At 47.3% G+C, this 20,041-nt stretch overlaps 1 protein-coding gene across 1 annotated transcript in view; it reads right to left on the bottom strand.

Annotated features, from left to right (window-relative positions):
- The window catches only part of LOC135920415 (uncharacterized), a 32,602-nt gene extending 12,970 nt beyond the window's left edge, over window positions 1-19,632 (bottom strand). The window contains exon 1 of the mRNA XM_065454684.2: window positions 18,754-19,632. The gene's annotated coding sequence lies outside the window, so the exon portion shown is untranslated. The remainder of the gene's footprint in view (window positions 1-18,753) is intronic.
- Window positions 19,633-20,041: the final 409 nt, after the last annotated feature.

The following is a 20,041-nucleotide window of genomic DNA, read 5'->3' as shown; positions in this document are numbered from 1 at the left end:
ACACACACACACACACACACACACACACACACATATATATATATATATATGGTGTCCATGCTGATAATTGGACCAAGATTTTGAAAAAACTGTGCGTTCTTCAGAAGAGAAATCAAATCACGTGGATGTTGTCAATTGGCGTTTATCTAAATTTACAGTGCCATTTCTTGTTCGTCTTTTTTTTAGTAATTAGCCGAGACAAATTTATTAACTTTTTAAATATAGCTTGGAACGTTCAGGCGTCAATAGGAAAGTTGTGGAGCTCCACAAATATTGCCCAACCCAGGCACTTCCAACGAGATAGACTTAGCGTGGCCATTTTTATTTGGGAAAAACGAAAGCCCGCGGAGTTTAAAAAATACCACGTGACAGCGCACTCTTCGCACCCAAATGCGCCGCGATTACAGCGCTCTCCACCGTTATTTGTAAAAAACATCGCTCGCTTCGCGCCTTCCGTGCTGCCCACGACAGATCTTCCCGTTGTGCTTGGTTCCGAGATAAAAGCCAGTGGGTTCGGGCGGCAGTTGAAACACAGCGCGGCTCCCGTTTCTGCGGCGATAATTGCACTCTCACGCTAGCAGAATCCACGCGGAGGAATAATGACAAGCTCATGAGTTCGAATTTGGCGGAAGACCCCAACAAGCAAACACGCATTATAACGATTGAGCTTGATAACGTCGTGTGGATTACGCTGGTTGTCGCAAAAGGAATAATTGTAAACTAACACGGAAGATTGCTTTTTAGTTTCCTGTCCAATCCTTGTTGGCAGAGAATTCGTAATTTCATATTACTTACGTGCCTTTTCCACGTGGTACAACAGTTTCACACATATGGCTCGTTTCGTGGATAACGGTTGTAGAGATTTATTCGCTGTGATGTCTGTCTAAAGAATGTGTTCAAACAAGTAGCCCTCTGCCATAATGCAGCATTGGCACCTTTTCAGCACGTCCGATGTAGCTTTTTTGATGACGCAAGACGGTATCTCGCTGCAGGCCTCAACAATCTCTGCCTTTAGCGATTCCGGTGTAGTTGTAGGTTTGCGGTACACTCGGTCAAGAGGTGTCAAGTCCGGTGACCTTGCAGGCCATACCACTGGTCCATGCCACCCGACCCACTGGCGTTTGAAGGCTTCGTCAAGACAGCCTCGGGCAAGGCTGCCTCTCCGAACTGGTGTGCCTGGTGTTATACCAAGTTCGCTTTAAAAACGCAAGAGGAAGATCACAGCGAAAATCTTCGACTGGGCCTTCCAAGACGTCGTTAACGTGCCGTTGAGCAGTGAGCATGTGGTCAAAAAATATGGGGCCAATTATTCTTCCGTCAAAGATACCGCACCACACACTGAATGACCATTGGCACTGGTATCTTGTCTACGCCACCCAATTCGGGTTCGTATCGCTCCAGTGATGCGCATTATGGATGTTGACTTGAGAATTTCTGGAGAAAGTTGCCTCATCTGTCTAGAGCACTTTCTCAACAAAATCCGGTATTTCGTCACTGTTCACAAGGATCCAATTTGAGAAATCAAGCCGCCATTGAACGTCTTTTTCTTGCAGCTTTTGACGCAGTTGGAGGTGATACGGATGCATTTCAGCCTTGCTAAGAACTCTTGAGACGCAAGACTTTGAGATGCCGACCTCACCACTCAGATCACGCACGTAGGATTGAGGGTTTGCAGTCATGAAAGCCAAAATGTCTCCTTCAGCCTCTTCACTGATGGTCCCCTTTCTGTGCCGCGTCTTCTTGAAGCTACCTGTTTCTTTCAGCGTCAACTCCTCATAATTGTGTTCGCGCTAGGTCTTCCACCACATTGCCAATTTCACTATACCTTGGCAGCTTTCCTCTTGTCGCCCCGTGCCGCTCCCAAGGCTAAGACATGTTCGCCTTCTGCTCGCTTGAGTACGGCATGCTTTAGGCACTGCAAACAAATTCTTCGAAACGGTTGCACGGCACGACAGTGATAGACAGTTGAGCTCACATGCATCTAGCTGCTGGCACAGCTTGGAAGAAAAGCAGGCGTTGTAACAAATGACGCTCTCTCTCGCACAGGTTCCAGATGTATGATGCACGTTTTGTGTGTATTTTTTCTGTTCCGCATCGACTTGAACGCTGAAAAAAAATTGCTCTTCTCGTCATATCGGAATAAACGGTTGATGACGGCGCGTTCTTCAGCGACAGGCTGGAGCGGCTGCTGACGAAGCGCTTTTTCGGAGCGCCGTCGCCAGCCGCTGCCGGTAATGTCAGAGCCCAGCAAAGGTTGAACCCCCTTCTCGTAAGTGAAGGGAAGGCGTGGCACTGGCGATGTTTTTACAAATCGCTCATGAGAGCGCTGTAATCGCGGCTCATTAGGGCGCACGGACCGAGCTGTCACCTGGTATTTTTTAAACTCTGCGGGCTTTCGTTTTTCCCGAATAAAAACGGCCACGCTAAGGCTGTCTCGTTGGAAGTGCCTGGGTTGGGCAATATTTGTGGAGCTCCACAACTTTCCTATTGACGCCTGAACGTTGCAAGCTATATTTATAGAGTTAATTAATTTATCCCGGCTAATTACTCAAGAAAAGACGAGCAAAAAATCGTACTGAAAGTTGAGATAAACGCTCACAACATCCACGCGAGTACTGTTCTGAAAAACGCATAGGTTTTTTCAAGATCTTGGTCCAAGTTAGCTGGGACACCCTGTATGTGTGTCTATATATATATATATATATATATATATATATATATGTGTGTGTGTGTGTGTGTCTGTGTGTGTGTGTGTGTGTGTGTGTGTGTGTGTGTGTGTGTGTGTGTGTGTGTGTGTGTGTGTGTGTGTGTGTGTGTGTGTGTGTGTGTGTGTGTGTGTGTGTGTGTGTGTGTGTGTGTGTGTGTGTGTGTGTGTGTGTGTGTGTGTGTTAAATAATAATATAAGACTAGCAGTATATGCTCGTAGGAAACAGCCGACTCAAATCACTATAGCCAGATAGAAGCGAACAAGCACTGACACCAAGGACAACATAGCGGAAATCACTTGTGCTTAATAAATGAAATAAAAAAAACGATAAATTAATGGAAATGAAAGTGGATGAAAAAAAACAACTTGCCGCCGGTGGGGAACGACCCCACAACCTTTGCATTTCACGTGCGATTCTCCACCAATAGAGCTAACGCGGCGCCGTTTCCCCATCCACTTTCACGTAACGCTTCCGGCAGAAAGGATGTTCCACGTCCGCCGCGGTGAGTGGTGGCGCTGGCTAACACTTCCAGGATTCTACTAGGAAACATAAATACCAAAGAAAGTGAATGGGGAAACGGCGCCGCGGAAGCTCAATTGGTAGAGCATCGCACGCGAAATGCGAAGGTTGTGGGATCGTTCCCCACTTGCGGCAAGTTGTTTTTTTTTTCATCCACTTTCATTTCCATTAATTTATTGTTTTTTTATTTCATTTAGTAAACACAAGTAATTTCCCCTATGTTGTCCTTGGGGTCAGTGCTTGTTGGCTCCTTATGATATGACTAATAAAAATCCGGCCCGTCGGTTAAACTCCCTTTCTTCTCGTTTAATACCCAGGTAGTTAATACAAGGTATTCACAGATTACATTTCTTATTGCTCACTTTGCAGTACATGTTGCAACTTGAGAAGTTCAGCTCGAACACTAGTGAAGAGGGATATCTCGAAAATAGTGCTTTATATTCGTGTTACGTAAGCGTGACCTTTTCGTTCATCATCATCAGCAGCGTATATTTTACGTATATAGGGAGTATACTGAATCAGTTTCCACAGCGAACCTACAGATTATCCCTTAAATTGTACAGAGGCACAAGAGCAGTATCTGAGATGTTCAAGCCGCACGAAGGCCTCTATCCGCGATCTCAATTTACCCCTATCTTGATCTAGCTTATTTCAACTTGCGCCTATAAACCTCCTAATTTCATCACCCACCTATTCTGCCGTCTTCGAGTGCGCTTCCCTTCACTCGCCACCCATTCTGTAACTCCAATTGTCCACCCTTTATGTACCCTACGCATTACATGACATGCCTAGCTCCATTTTTTTTTGTCTTTATGTCAACTAGAATATCGGCTACCCCAGTTTGTTCTCTGATACACACCGCTTTCTTCCTGTCTGTTAACGTTACGACTAACGTTCTTTGTTCCACCGATCTTCGCGCGGTCCTTTGTTCTCGAGCATTGTTATACTCCAAGTTTCTGCCCCATATGCTAGCACCGATATAATGCAATGATTGCATTCTTTTCAACGACAGTGGTAAGCTTCTAGTCAGGGTTTGGCAATGTCTGCCGTATGCCCTCCATCCCATTAGTATTCTTCTGTAAATTTCATTCTCGTGATCAGGGATCCTGTGAATGATTGACCTAGACAAACGTACTCATGTACAGACTAGAGGTTTAATGCTGATCCTGAATCCTTGTTTCCTTGCCAGGTTATTGAACATTATCTTTGTCTTCTGCATGTTAATCTTCGCACCCACTCTCACGCTTTCTCTGTTAACGCCCTCAATCATTTGTCGTAATCCGTCCTCATTGTTACTGAAGAGGAAATCATGACCGTATAAGACCAACAGACAATGAAGCCAAGGAAAGCAAATGGGAAAATCAGCTGTAGTTTGTCATGCAGGAGAATGTCACACAGGAGAATGCCATCTGGAAACCGAAGAATGCTGAGATATTCGTAATTTATCCTAGCTGCTAAGCCTTCCCAGTCTAATAGCTTGATTACGTCTAAACATGCAGTGAATAGCATTGGACGGATTGTGTCTCCTTGCCTGACCGCTTTTTTAAAAAGTAATTTTCTGCTTTTCTTCTGAAGAACTAAGGTGGCTGTGGAATTTTTGTGGGTATTTCCGAAGATATTCACGTGTGCCTCTCTTGCTCCTCGATTAGGCAGTGCGTCCGTGACTGCTGGCATCTCTACTGAACCGAATGCCTTTTCATAATCTATGAAAGCCATACAGAGGAGTTGATTGTACTCCGTAGATTTCTCGCTTACCTGATTGATGACATGAATGTGATCCATTCTAGAATATCTCTTCCTGAAGCCAGCCTGTTCTCTTGGTTGACTGAATTCCAGTGTTTCCCTTATTCTATTGAAAAGTGGTGAATATTTTGCATAATACTGGAAGTAATAAGCCAATGGGCCTATAATTTTTCAATTCTTTAAAGTCTCCCTTTTTGTGACTGTTATTTCGTGTTCTTCTGCAGCTGTTCCCCGGGTCATGTCTTGCAAGGTCGCAACTTCATCGCTAGTTATAGAAGGCGCCTCTGTATCCTGTTCATCACTAATTCGATTGAAAGTAGCGTGGCTGCTCTGGGGACTGTACAGGTCAGTATAGAATTCTGCTGGTTTTACTATATCATCGAAATTGCTGATGACATTACCCTGATTACCTTCCACTTTACCACTTTTTTTACTCGGCTTCAATACGCTATCACAACGTGTCCCCTGAAGTGACTAATTAGAAAGTTATACCCCTGAAACACGGGCACTCAAAATCCTTTATAGGTAAGGGGACATCTACTGGAAAAGAGTTCAAGCGCAGTGACACGATAAAGGAGTACCTCCCTTAACGCAAAGTTCCTTTGCGGGAAAGGAGATCGCGCATCTACTTTTCGAGCGCAAAAGGAGTTACTCTCGCACACAGCGTGCACAACCCGTCAATAGAAGGAAACCTGCCACACAACTGCGGTATCCCATAAGTATTTTTTTACCTTGCGAAAATGTTAAACTTTTTGGCGGTAATGCGATTTGTCGAACAAAGAAGATTTACTATAGCTATACTCTCAAACGCTCGCATCACGTCGCTAGTGCCGCCATGTTGTATTCCGGCAGTGTCATTTGCTGCGTCGTCTTTGGTATGTTAGCATCATGAAACCATCGTTCGTTGCGCACGTAGGCCCACCTTCCGCGGATGGCGGCTCGAGAAGACACTGCCGAAGCAGTCAACACGAAGCACGCTCATGATGAGTGGACGTTTGACGTTTTCCACTTTAGCCTTGGCTGAGGTTATCTCATCTTCAAGAGATCCGAGAGCGACAAGCGTCAGAGCGACCTCAACTCTTGCTTCATCGCTGGCGTTTCGCTCAGTCATGATGCAAATGCGCAGTTCCGTCGCGCGGTCACAACTGTGCGAATAACACATTCAATAAAACGCGCCAAGCCTGCATGCACGATGGAAGGGCCAAAAAGATGTGAAAAAGGACGACAGAAACGTGGACAGCACCAGAATAAACAGCATGCACGGCTATTCTAGTAAACTGTAGCATAGCAAAACACCGACTGTACATAGTTGCTGGACAAATTTAAATTGCTGCTAATAGCGCAAGACCGCGAATAAAGTAAACTAATATGCATATTATAAGCCATAAACAAAGAAAAAATATGTTTTTGGGTTCTACATTAGCTAAATGTAATCCAAATAGCAGCTTTTTAAAAATGTTTTCTCTCTTGCTGCTTTGACAACCAGCGCGATTTCCTTGCGGCGTTCATCTGAGGAACCACCTAAGGAAGTTAGTGCGGTGCCGTGTGTCATCGGCGCAACTCCTTTCCGCAAAGTTCCTTCAAAGTAACAAAAGGGGTTTACTGCAGAGGAGTTTAGTTTTGCCCGTGTGCCAGGGGTATTAACTAGCGAATATTTTTCAATTAGCTACATGGACGTTGCGATTTGTCACGCAATCGGGCTCCAGCTCTTCAGGTATTCCGTCATAACAAAATTGAGCTATATTCTCCTCGCAGTTTTTGTTTTAGCGAAGCCACTCTCTAGTTATTGTATATAGTGCGGATGAGAAAAAAAACATTATTGCAGTTATTGCTGACCAGGGCCCACTATAACATTCTAACACGGGGGTAAACTTAACCAAGACTTAAAAAGCTCCGCGCTAATGGCGGTAAGCTGCCGAACAAGTGGTAGGAGACAAAGATAAAACGTTCGCGATCATTGGATTCTCAGGTGCTTTTTATAAAGATTACTTTATTTACCTAATGTAGTTCTGTTGGCCGGTACCAGGTAGCGCTACATCGAATATATAAGAACACGCGCCACTTTGCGGTATGTATGCACGTATGCATCCCTACCTAACCCCTTTCACATACCCAGTGGCCCAAACCAGTAGGCAGTCAGGGGTTATGGTGAAAGCGGTTTTATACTGATGGCTTGCATACCGCAAAGTCGGTGAGCTTTCTAGAGAATGCTAACTGCGTTAATAAACATAAACTGGCGCAAGTTTAAGGATTTAAGCCCTGAACATATGCGCTACGGCTACTAAAGGAAGAGTTGGCCTGTGGAAATCTCGTTGACTAATTAGCTTATTAGAGTTCCCGTGCAACTTTTTACGTTGGCCTTTACAGGTACGAATCTTCAGCAGCAAGACTTTGTTACGAGTCGAATATCCAACTCTCTATTTGTATGTGAAGGCACACAAATAAACAGTGAAGCAGTAATGTACTATATTAAGTGGCAGTACATACATATATAGGGAATATACTGAATCAGTTTCCATAGCGAACCTACAGGTTATCTCTTAAATAAATTGTACGGAGGCATAAGAGCAGTATCCGAGATGTTCATAAGTAATCTATAAGGCGTCAATAGAAATTCTATACGATGGCAAGTTCACAGACTGCTGCATTCTGTGCAGTCCCCAGGTTTTTCATAAGTCGTCTATGAAACGTTTACAAGTAGGCGATGAAATGCCTAGTCGGCAGCCTGCTGCGTGCAGCTGATTGGATAGGCGCAGAGCAGGCGCCTTCGCACACGCGCGCTCGAATGCACACATGCGCGTTCAAGAGAAACGCAATTATTTCCGACCGCGCCGAGATCACTCCGCAGTTTCCGTTCATCTACCGCTTATTACAGGCAACACTTTGGCGTGAGTTAGCGTGCCTCCGCGCTAACCTCGACCACGCGCAGAGGCGCGGAAGATTTCTGATTTCAGGTCGAGCGAAACTAAATTTGACCAGCCTGCCTCCTATATACACGCACCCGCGTTACGCGGAAGCTGTGTGAGGCCGCTGTTTCGCGCAGTCACGAAACAGTCTGCCGCACTCAATCACGCGGCTTCGCGCTGGCAGCGACGCGAGACCCCTATTCCTTGAGGTCGTTTCCGCCGCTCTTTCCTCACAAGAGCGGGAGAAAGAAAAAAAAAGAATAGAAAAAGGAAATGACAGTGGGCTTTAACTAGACTGAATACAACTCGACGGCAGGGCGCACGGAGATTGCGGACAAGAAGCAAAGAAAGGAGATAAAGAATATAGAGATTCAGAAAGAAAAGCAAAATGCAAAGAAATGAAGGAAAAGGAAGACAGAACTACGGTAAAATAAAAAAAAGGATGTTTGATGGAAGAACCGGCAAGAAATCATCACGCTACGCGAGGTACCTCTGCGCGATTGCAAGCGGCCACACTGGTCTGCTCGCTTCTGTCACAGCAGCTGCACTCACGCTGATTTTCCACAACCAATAACGTACGATGACCGTAGCCAGATGACTCGACTGCGTGAGCGGTGCGTTCCCCGTTCGGTCCTTCGCGATTTAAGGGGAAAACTCCGCAGGTGAGCGCACACACAAATGTCGCGTCATCATGTAGAGTTATCGCCCCTTTGGATGCAATGGTTGGCGTGTGCTCTTATTGCTTGTATGTACATATTTGTTGTCAAGTTTTCGGGGTTTTGCTGCTGTTGAATGAGTTAGGCTTCGGGAAACTGGTCGCATGTGATGACCTGATTATGAAGCCGAATTCGGCATGCTCAAGTTTTAATAGTTGATACGTTTGCAAGTAGTTGATAAAATTTCTATTAGTAGTATATAAGATGCCCATTTCATAGGTAGTTGCTCTGTTTTGTTTCCTAATCAGAATGTTGACAGTCCGCAAGTCCCGTTTCCGCGTCAATATTTTCGAACCGAAGGATCCTACAGTCGAGCGCGTTTTTCTGTGTTATGGCTTATCTGTATCTACTGACGGTTCCAGATGTTCCTGCGGCGTTTAGAACCTGTTATCTTCTTTTTATCTTTACTAGAAGGATTTGCAGCAACACTTCGTACAAAATAGAATGCAATAAAACCGTGTATCTCTGCATTATGCAGGAACTACAGCGTTGCCTCTGACAGATGTTTGCCTGTCACTCAATTGGTGTTGTTCAGCGCTGTACGCTTGAAATCAGAGAGGAAGTGCTTCAGTTTTCTTTGTTGTGACATAGTAGTGCAAGTTAAGAATAAGGAGAGTCACGCCAGAAGTTTAAGTTATAGCGTTGGCCTTAACTTGTGGTGCGATGCAAGTGAGCAAAGAGGCGTAAGGCCTGCATACAAAACCGTACTACTTCATTTCCCGTTCAGTACACTCATAATCGACACAGCCAGTAACGCGTGTGAGCCTCTAGAGTCGCGCTGAATTCGCGACAGTATTCAAGAGTGAGTCACTCACGCACCGCGTTCGAAGATGGAGAAATATCCGCCCCCGAGGCTCGGGTGTGAGTCGGCAGTCGAGCATTTGGAACATTTGACGCTTTAGGCAGTCTTAGTTACTAATAACAACGAAGAGCGGCATAATGGGGGGTTTTGATGATTTTGAAAGAGCGTTCTTCTAACTAAATAGTCGCAGATTAGTTCATTGGGCACATATTGTGCACCAGCAACGCACGGCCTCACTCGAGAAAGCATGCTTTGTCCCTCAAATCGCATACGAAAAAGAAAGAGGACAAAGAAAAAGAAAAACCAAAGAGAAAAAAAAACGAAAAGAACTTCTTGTTCTAGAACAGCTGATGCAATGCTAGATGCTATGTCCGGCTGCTCTAGAAAATACAAAACACACCATATTATTCCAGTGAACCAAGCATATCCTATCAACATGAAGGTATGATTCATTCGTCCGCGTCTCGTCATAACATCAAAGGATGTCCTGCTAACGTATGTTTTGCAGATATCTGGTAGGCAATGTCTCAGTGAGGTTCATTTTATTTTAGAATGAGGCTCTTTATGGATCTTACGTACTGACCTCGTTACGCGTTACATCAGATCGGTTGGCTGCATATTATGCTTTCTTGAAGATTTACTTAAGATGGCGTACCGGTTTTGGGGGGCGTAATTAAAGTTTTGTTGTTACATTTTTACGCAAGTAGATATTTGAAAACCCTATATTTCCTGAGCTTTTTTTGCGCATGAAATGCCATTCACATTGAATATGGTACTTAAATTTAGCAGAAGTAAAAGGTGGAACCATAGGTTCAAGTTAGACAATGAAGGCTCGTCGAAAATGTTCAAAAAATTATCGTTCCGAAACGTGGTAGCCCGTGGCTATGACGTTGCGTTGCCAATCACATGACGTCTAAAGTATGTTGTAACAACATGATATAAAGGCATTTTACGGACCACATATGAATAACTGCACCCCCGCCCCTCCTTCCTACAGGCATTTCTTTTTCAGCTTCCCTGTGATAGAATTATGTTTTCTCATTTGTTCAAATTATAGTTCCAGACTATCATGTCTGCATTCATATGCATACATCTACTCTCCTTGTTTTCTAATGCAATTTACTTTTCAATATTTTGTTAATTTAATATTCTCAGTGTGCCAGATGGGAGGTGCAGGAGAGTGAGTACGCTGTCCGCGTCGCGGCCATGCGCACTGATCCGCGTGCGAGGTGTATCTGATCTCGCTCTGATTCTCAGCTAGTGTGCGGACGGACGAAACAATTGTTTGTTTCACTAATAAGTATTAGTAGATACGGTTTTCCAAGTTACGGTCGCCTGTGCTGCTACTGTTCTTAGTGCATCAAAAATTGACAGTCACTTAAGTATCCTTACATGATTTTAATGCGAAAGCATTGTGAGTTCTCTAATTAATTGGCTGCGTCCACGATACGTGACGTTATACATTGTCACGTCTCCTTCGAAATTCTACCTTTATCCATCTTGCTCTAATTGGTAAGGACCTTAATCCACCTTAATCCTCTTTAATTCACCTTGCTGTAACTTTTACCAACCTTAATTTACTTTAATTCACCTTCATTCACTTTACATCACCTTAATACACTTTACCTTAAGTCACGTTACTCTAACTTGTCCTAACTTTAATTCCGCATTACTACTGACGTCATAAAGACGCTGATGACGTCACTGATGAGGGTGACCTTTGGTACTACTCGCTGCCTACAACACCGGCTTTTCTGCCTCATTGGACATACAATGCTTTCGCATTAAAAATTTTCCGTTCTAGTGTCTGCTGTTAGATATGGAGCTGTTTCCTGCGATTACTTCGAGTTCCCCAAACCACTTCGAGTCGCAGCACAGCTAATTGAGGAATGCCGAAGCATGAAAGCACATTCCAGAGGAGCGGCCGAGCAAACAAGTTTAAGGCAACAAGTTCACGTGCCAACAAGTTCGTGCGCCGCCGGGATTAGCAGGTGGGCCTCGGACAATGGAGCATGAGCAGCCCTCCCCTTCTCCTCGTTAGAAGTGCATTGCCAGTCTGCGAGGCAAGACCGCAGAAAGCCGCCAGGTGTGACACCGCGACACGGGCGCCTACCATTGGCTGAAAGTGGCGTCATCGGAGCGGACTCTCCCATTGGTCAAACATGACGTGACTTACAGTGCTCGAAGGGTTTATAAGAAGCCTTCCAGAGAGACCTGAGCATGCTGGGACATTCCCTGATTCCCTGATTCACCTCTCTCGAACTTCTTGCCGCGGGCCGCAGCGTCCGAGTTGCTGCCGGCCCGTAATGACTGTACGACTGATACTTGTCGCTCACCTCCCTGTACATAATGTAGAATAAAATCCTCCCAAGTTTGGCTTTCATCCCGGAGTCCGTCCCTCAACCCCTACATCTGGTTGGCAGCGGTAGGATCGCCTCCGAATGCATCAGCTGGTGGCAGCGCTACAGATCAACCTTCGTCGAGACAGATCCTAAGGAACCGGGAAGAGCGAAGAAGAGAGAGCCTTCGTCGAAAGAGGTCCGAAGAGACTGGGAGTATCGAAGAAGGAGCGAGCCTTCGACCCAGGGAGTCCGGAAGGAACCGGGAACAGCGGACAAATGAACCGGATGGCAGGGTGCTGCAACCGTAAGTGAGCGCGTGGTTTTTTTCCTTATGATTCGCCAGACTCAAAGGTTGTGTGTTCAATTTTGATAGTTCTGGGAATCGGGAATTTGTTGCATTGTGTGTTTGCACAAATTAATTAAGGAAAACAGTTTTAACCACCTGTCGGGGCAGCTGCCATGGATCTTAGAAGGTTGACGAGGTTAGACTTGTTGTTGGTGTGCGACGATTTGGGAGTTGAGGCGGACGAACGGATGAAAACACCAGCTATCATAAAGGCGATTAACGATAGTGGCAATGATGGCAAAAGCATTGAGCTTGCTTGGGAGGTGATACAGGAGCCACGGGAGCGTGCGCGTCGTGTACGTTTGCGAGAGCGTCGTGAGCTTAGGAGTGAGCGTCAGCGTGAAGAACGCGAGAATGAACGGAAGCATGAGCTTCAAGAACTTACTCTTAGGTGTGAGCGTCACGGACGTGAGAATGAACGCGAACGCGAGTATCAGGAACGTAAGCATGAGCGTGAGCAAAAGTATGAGAGAGAGAAGGCAGCACTGATCAAAGAGATACAGTATTGTGATCAGTTATTGGCACAGAGACAACGGCTGTCTGAGAATTCTGTAGGAAGTACAGAGCGAAAGAATGAGGAAGCATCTAGCAGATTTTCGCCAGAAGCCGACGAAAAGTGTAGTGCCTGTGAGATTGGCTGCCGATTCATAAGTGAAGGGAAAAGGCTAGCTGCTAACGATGCCTTAGTGGCAACAGAGGCCGTTAAAGGCCGCAAGGAGAGCGACGAGGTGCTGTGCCAACAGATGACTGTAGAGACAGCTAGGCCAGCTGCGAACAAATTGGCACAGTTACCGAGTGTGTGCGTCGCTGGTAATGTTAGCGAGGTTGCTAGCGAAGAAAAGGGTACTGTTGACGCGACAGACGCGAGCACCCATGTAGAGCCCGATGTGCGTGCAGAAGTGAAGTGCGAGCTGGACGATGCAGTTGAGAATAGTTCTCGGGGTGGCGAGCTCCGTAGCTCACGAGAGAACAACTGCATTGTTCAGGGATCGGTGCGGCTCTCCGCCAGTCTAGATAGCCTAGATAGGGATGGTTCAGTTATTAATCATTCGGACTGTGCGCGTGAGACAGCGATTGATACCGACGGGCTGTGTGCCGATGCACAGCGTGAGCTGGGCAATGTAGTAGAGGGCAGTTCGCAAGAGTGCGAGTTGTCTAACTCGAGTAAAGCCTGCTGCATTGTGCCAGAGTCGGTTGAGCTGTCCGCCGGTCGAGGCAAAGAGAGTGTTTATTTAAGTGAGAATCACTCAGACTGTGCGGGTAAGAGACCGATCCGGGCCGACGAAATGTGTACCGGCCAGCACGAGGCACGAGAAGGCGACATGAAGGCGAGTGCAAAGAGAAAGCGCCGTAAAAAGAAGCGCGGTAAAGACCGAAAGTCGGTAATTAATGTAGCGCCGCCAAAGATGGCAAGAAACCCAAAAGGGCAGGGCGCGAGGAAGAAGGTGCGGTCGTCTAGGACGATGTTGACGCATCCAGAACGTTCGAGCCACCGGTCAAAGGGGGACCGCAAAGCATGTTCTGCGCGGACGCGGACAAAGGGCACGGGGCAGTTAATCTCCTCGTCGTTCCGTAGTTCTTTTCATAGCTCAGCGTGCAGTTCGAAGAAACGCAAGGTGGCAGGACGAGACCAGGTGGGGAGTAGCGACGCGGTCAATCGAGTTCGTGTTGAAAGCGGGGCGCCAGGACGCAAATTGGCAGGAGACCGTAACGTCTTGGGGGAGCTGATAGTGAATCAGCCCTTTTGTTGTCTCTCGGCAGCCAGAGTAGCTTTGAAACTTCGCCCACCTCGGGTCAGGCTGAAAGTATGAGTCAGTCGTAAGCAATCGGGAACGGGAAGCCAAGAGAGCTTCCGTAGAAGCAAAACGTGTTATTTGGTTTTATTTTTGAGCATCGGAAAATTTCGCGATTTGAGACTAGAGTTCCTTTCAATGTGTAAGGTTTGAGCTTTGTTTATGTTTTGGTTTGAGCAAGCTCCGAGATTTGAAAGATGAGGTTTATGTAATCATGTAGTCTCGCGAGATGTTCATTAATAAGTAGATAGGCTTTTTTGTGTGTGTGAGTAACCTGAGGGTCAAGGTTATCATTCAGAGGCCTATGGTAAAGCGCGTGTGTTATTTAACCTGCTTTTTGTGTGTTTTTGAATTTTCTAAGGTTAAGCGCGTAGATTTTCAGTGAGTGCATGAGTTGCACTGAGAGGCGTTCTTAGTTCCTTTAGCGCGTGTCCTGTGTGGACGGAAGGAAGCAGATTTATGACTGGGTTGCTAGTGTGTGTTGAGGGCAGCCGTATTCTGACTTCTTTAGTGAGCGTGCGTGGAGAGAGTTAGTAGAAGACGCATCATTTTAAGAGTTCTGCGGAGTGTGTAAGTCCCGCAAGTTTAATTGTTCGTTTATGTCACGTGTCCTGTAGGACTTTCAGGGAAGAAACGTGAGTAAGCGTGAATGCAAAGTTTGCCTACAACGCAAGTACGCGTTTTGTTTAGTGACCACAAGGCTAGTGCGCTTGTGATTACGTACTTGTGAGGTTGACCAGATTGTTCAGTGGCACCAATACGTGCGATAAGTACGCCACTGCGATAGATTGGAAACATGCTGTTCGTGTAGTTAGGCCACTTAAGTTATGTTCGGCTGTTTTCATTTGTTGTTTGCATCGTCAACGACCCTTTTGTTTTGCAACAACAATAGTACTCTGGTCTTGTCGGCATTCGAGGAGAAATGGATAGCTGTTTGGAAGGGTGGTTGGAACTGCTTTGTCAAAATTGGGGAAATAAAAGATCAGGGTTCATTTTGACTCAGTAATAGCCTGGCGAGTCAGGGGTGAAGAGCCTGCGCTTACACGTGGGGCAGCGCTGTGTTGTTTTGTTTGTTTGACGTCTGTTCTCCAGGGCCAAGGATCCCGAAGTTCGTCAAACGAGGCTCGACCCCAGTACCCTGCAGCTTCTTTCAGCGTTCCTCATGGCCAGCGAATTGATTTCACCGGCCATTCAGAACAACCGGGGCGAGGACGAGCTGTTAGATATGGAGCTGTTTCCTGCGATTACTTCGAGTTCCCCAAACCACTTCGAGTCGCAGCACAGCTAATTGAGGAATGCCGAAGCATGAAAGCACATTCCAGAGGAGCGGCCGAGCAAACAAGTTTAAGGCAACAAGTTCACGTGCCAACAAGTTCGTACGCCGCCGGGATTAGCAGGTGGGCCTCGGACAATGGAGCATGAGCAGCCCTCCCCTTCTCCTCGTTAGAAGTGCATTGCCAGTCTGCGAGGCAAGACCGCAGAAAGCCGCCAGGTGTGACACCGCGACACGGGCGCCTACCATTGGCTGAAAGTGGCGTCATCGGAGCGGACTCTCCCATTGGTCAAACATGACGTGACTTACAGTGCTCGAAGGGTTTATAAGAAGCCTTCCAGAGAGACCTGAGCATGCTGGGACATTCCCTGATTCCCTGATTCACCTCTCTCGAACTTCTTGCCGCGGGCCGCAGCGTCCGAGTTGCTGCCGGCCCGTAATGACTGTACGACTGATACTTGTCGCTCACCTCCCTGTACATAATGTAGAATAAAATCCTCCCAAGTTTGGCTTTCATCCCGAAGTCCGTCCTCCAACCCCTACACTGCGTTCTCACAAACAGCGTCTGCTGAAACATGGAATTTGTGTCACCTACAAGTATATAGCCCGCTATCGTGCACGGTAAAATATCAATTGGACGTTTTATAGAACTCTGCATGCCTAAAGTGAGAATCTATTAGAGGTCACATATGTCCAGCTGCGATGTCCTTTAACGCTACAGAAACGTGATCCGGATGGGAGTTAGATAAGCCATAGTATATATTTGTTAGGTCGTTTGGACAAATCTAGATATATTTAATATGTGAGAAATGTTTAAAACAAGATGTTCTATGGACATCTATGGAACATAGAAAAAGGAAACTGGGATATATATCACATCACAAAGCACATGATGTGCTATTTCCTAACCAAACAATGCAACGTCATTAAATCAGTCAAGTTGTAATTTTATAGTCGTATCGGTGACAGCAAAGCAGAAGTGCCTATGACTCATAGTTCTCTCAAAAGCACAGTACTTGACTTAAACAATCGTATGTAGTTTAAGTAAACTATGAATAGAAATACTAAGTAAGTTTATACTGGTAAAGTATTTTTGCAAGATATGGTTTTCATTCATTCGGCGGGAAAATATTCATTATAAGTGGAGGGAATGAAAGCCAAAGTTCCTCTGTTAATCCTTATTTCTAGCTTCACCCTTGCTCCAAAATGGCGCCTGTATGTTAGTTTGCACGTTACGGATGTTATAATATCTTCTCGTATTAAGGCCGTTTGGACGCAGCAAATGTTTTCGAAACTTGCTCAGTTGAGCCTTGGTCTCTTTCAAAATGGAATGTAGGCCTTTCTCACCGATAACCGATTTGCTAGACCCATGCCGGCGCTGTAAAAATCCATGTTGTCAGCAATGTAGATTCAATGATGTCAGCGCAACTCTCACGATAAAAGTTTCCGTTTTGTTATAGATAGTGTCCAAATTTATGCGTGCCCCAAAAATGGCTCCCTCCGAGTAGCAAACACTGATCTCGAAAGTTATGTTATTGCTGGTTGCAAGCGCCGGAAGCAATTTCAGAGCCAGAAACACATCATAGACGCCTTGTTTTGAACATTCCCTATTGCATTTAGCGTAGTATGCTGATATGCATTAACCTGATAATGCAGTTTAGTGTCCGAAAATATACTGGCAAGCTCCAGCGCGTCCTTAAAAAGATGTCTGTAATACCTGATCCTATACGATCAAGTTTCAATACCACCTTACAACGGTTCGGAATGCGCACCGCTCGCCTGCCCTCGCACGATTGGTGAGAATCGCACTCTTTAGGAAGGAGGCACAATTCTGACCAATCGTGCGAAGGCAAGCGAACGGCTCCCTTTCCGAACAGCGGCTATATCACGTCGCGGTGTCCCAGAATATGCACGCGTCATGACGTCACGATAATGTCGACGCGAGGTCCGGCATTTACCAGGCGTGCCTACGGCATCTTGGGCCGCGTGTTGCCCGGCATAGAACGGCTATTGGCCCAGCCATTCCCCGTTCGGCGCAGTTAGAGGAATCGTGCTGAGGAATGCACTGTAGACGAACTGCGGATGGCACTGTAGATGTAGACGAACGCCTGCGTTTGTACCGTTTGCCGGCAGACGTAGACGAAGAGAGGTTCTCGTCGTTTTGAAGATGACATGTTTTCGATCGTGTAGGCGCTGTTCCCTGAATGCCGAGATCCTCGGCACTTGAACGGCTACACACACACACACACACACACACACACACACACACACACACACACACACACACACACACACACACACACACACACACACACACACACACACACACACACAGAGACAGACATATATATATATATATAGACACACACGACAGCATTTGTGATTGAAGTTCAAGGGTCGGGAGAGCGATAATTTTTGATTTCGCAGCGTACATTATGATGTCGTTCAGCTGCCACGGAAATGTAAATAAATCTGGCAGCTTGTTGCTACAACAGGCACACATTGCTCTTTTGACCGTAAAATACTTATTTGTGCTTACCAATGATAACACACCCAGCAGGCGCTCCAAGCTACTCTTCAGCGGCAGTGAAGGTCAGAATGGGTGCTAGTAACCGATGTCAATCTTAGTTAATATTGCAATAGTTTTCCCATATAAGCTCCAAAATTACAGTTCCCACTGGATTAATCCCTAGACGATCAATATGTTCAACGTCCGCATAATAACTCGTGAGTGCAAGGACTCATACTTTACGCCGATTTCACACACGTGGGATTGCGTTTGAGCGACAAACGTGTGATTGGACATGGATGTGGACGGGAATCTGTGCCGGTATGTTTGAGTGGACGCGAGTGTGGAACTCTGGTTGACGTGTCAACTACAGTCGATGACAGTGATTTTTTTTTCAAGGTCCTGTGAGTATGAATTTGAGCGACTGTCCGCGAACGTGAGTAGACGGGGGTAGAAAAGTAAGTGCTCCGGAGTGTGGGGGAAGGCGAGTACGAGCCTGAGGGGTGCCGGTTAGTGCGAGTGAAATTGGGGCATGAACGCGAATGTGCTATATATGTATACGTGTGGGCGCCAATAAGAGCGTGCGACTGAGCTCCAGTGTGCATATATAAAGCCCCGGGAAAATATTAGTACGTGAGCATGAATGAGTGTCCACTTATAGTGCCGACCTAGAAGTGTGAGGCCCGGGCGCAACAAGGTCTCGCCTGCTGTGATTCTTTCATTTAAAACGCCATCTAATGTAAGGACTATGGGTGTTCGCACTGTTGCCACACCATTAGGAAAGGATACGCTATAGATTTGCATTTAAAGCCGGTGATTTTTCGTGGTTCCGGCACTCAACGTTCCACGAGGACGATTCATCAGGACAATTACTATCTAGCAAACCTATATTGAGCGGGAAACTGATTTGCACCTGTGTAGCAAATCCCTGTTCGAGCGCAAACTAAGTGTTCCCTTTCGTGACGTCCTTGGGACGTCCACCTAGAGCTAATGCGACCTGCGACGAGGCTTGAAACCACGACTCCATACGAACACGCAGGTTACGTTACAGACACCGCAGGGGTGCCGCGTGTATACATGCGTATCAAATGCTTACCGCGAAGCCAGCGAATGCGGCACCAGGAATCATCGAATCGCAGAGCCCACGACTGCACTCGGCGACCGTCTCCGACGCCAGTGCATCCCTCTGGTTCAGAAGAAATCCATCCTCTTCCAGTCACCGCCACAAGCACAACAGGGCACTCTGAGCCGGTCTCGGGGGCCGGGTCGTTATCCTACGTGTGGCCAAGCTTGCACCGGCGACAGTTGAGGAGGTCCCTTAGCGCCTCGGCGCGGGTACCGAACTTCGATTGCCGCAGCCACCGCCGTGTCGTGCCTTCGTTCGCCCTGGCACTGCGCAGCCGCCGCTGGGTTTTGGTTAGCGAAGAAAGAGGAGCAGCTGCGGCGACCGCCGCCGGCTGGCTGCGGAGGAAAGGCGCGTGACTGACGAACAACTGCGGCGGCGGCTCGTTTTTCTACGCGAGAATGAGAAAGGAGCGCGCGCGCGCGGGCGGCTCGTGTGGCAGCGCCGCGCCGACGTCGGCCACGACGGGAGAACGCCGGCGTACTCCCGGCGATCGAGTCGCCGGCGGCTAGGCCTGGTGCCGGCTCGGGCCGCGGCCGGGAACCGACGACGCTCTTGTATTCACGCTCCGTTCGTCATCGTTCACTGCGGCTCCGGTGTCCTTCCTTCGCTCGCGTTGTTAGCGCGGGGCTCCGTGCAAAGGGCCGAACCGTTGTTCCGATATTGCCGGGCTTTCCTCAGAGCACAAAGCGTACGTAAGTTGCAAGGCGGCGGTCCGAGGTACGAGTAGAAGCCGGCCTCTCGGGGTTTTCCCGCGCGCGCGTGCGACGGCGGCGAACCGTGCAGTGTGGACCGGGAGGCGCGGGCCCTGCGTCGGTGATGGTGCGTGTTCTTGCTTCCCGCGGTGCAGTGCGTGTGTTTGTGCGTGCGAGAGAGGGAAAGGAGCTCTCCGACGTCGCGGTGGTCCTCCACTGCGCCTGCGCAGCGTTGAGTATCCCGCGTCTTTTTTTTTTTCCGGGGCTGCGGGTTCCTCCGCAGAGGAGAGCGAGAGCCACGGATCGAGGGGATGCCTGGACCCGGCGGAGCAGACACGCGTCGAGCTGAGAGAGAGAGAGAGAGCGGGAAGGAGGGGAAAACTCGGGGTGCGGGAAATGTCAAGTGCCGAGTGTTTCGTTCTGTAATGTGCGTGTTTGTATAGCTGCGCACCTGCGCTGATACCTCTTTTCTTTTTAATTTGAGAGAGAGCTGGAGAAATCGCACAAGAAGAGGCGACGAGGTCGGCCTCGGTATCGTACAGCTTGCTTGAACTGCTCTGCCAAGG

This window comes from Dermacentor albipictus, chromosome 2, assembly GCF_038994185.2.
Source record: "Dermacentor albipictus isolate Rhodes 1998 colony chromosome 2, USDA_Dalb.pri_finalv2, whole genome shotgun sequence".
In the NCBI taxonomy this organism is placed as follows: Eukaryota; Metazoa; Arthropoda; class Arachnida; order Ixodida; family Ixodidae; genus Dermacentor; species Dermacentor albipictus.
This window is presented reverse-complemented; position numbering and strand designations above follow the sequence as displayed.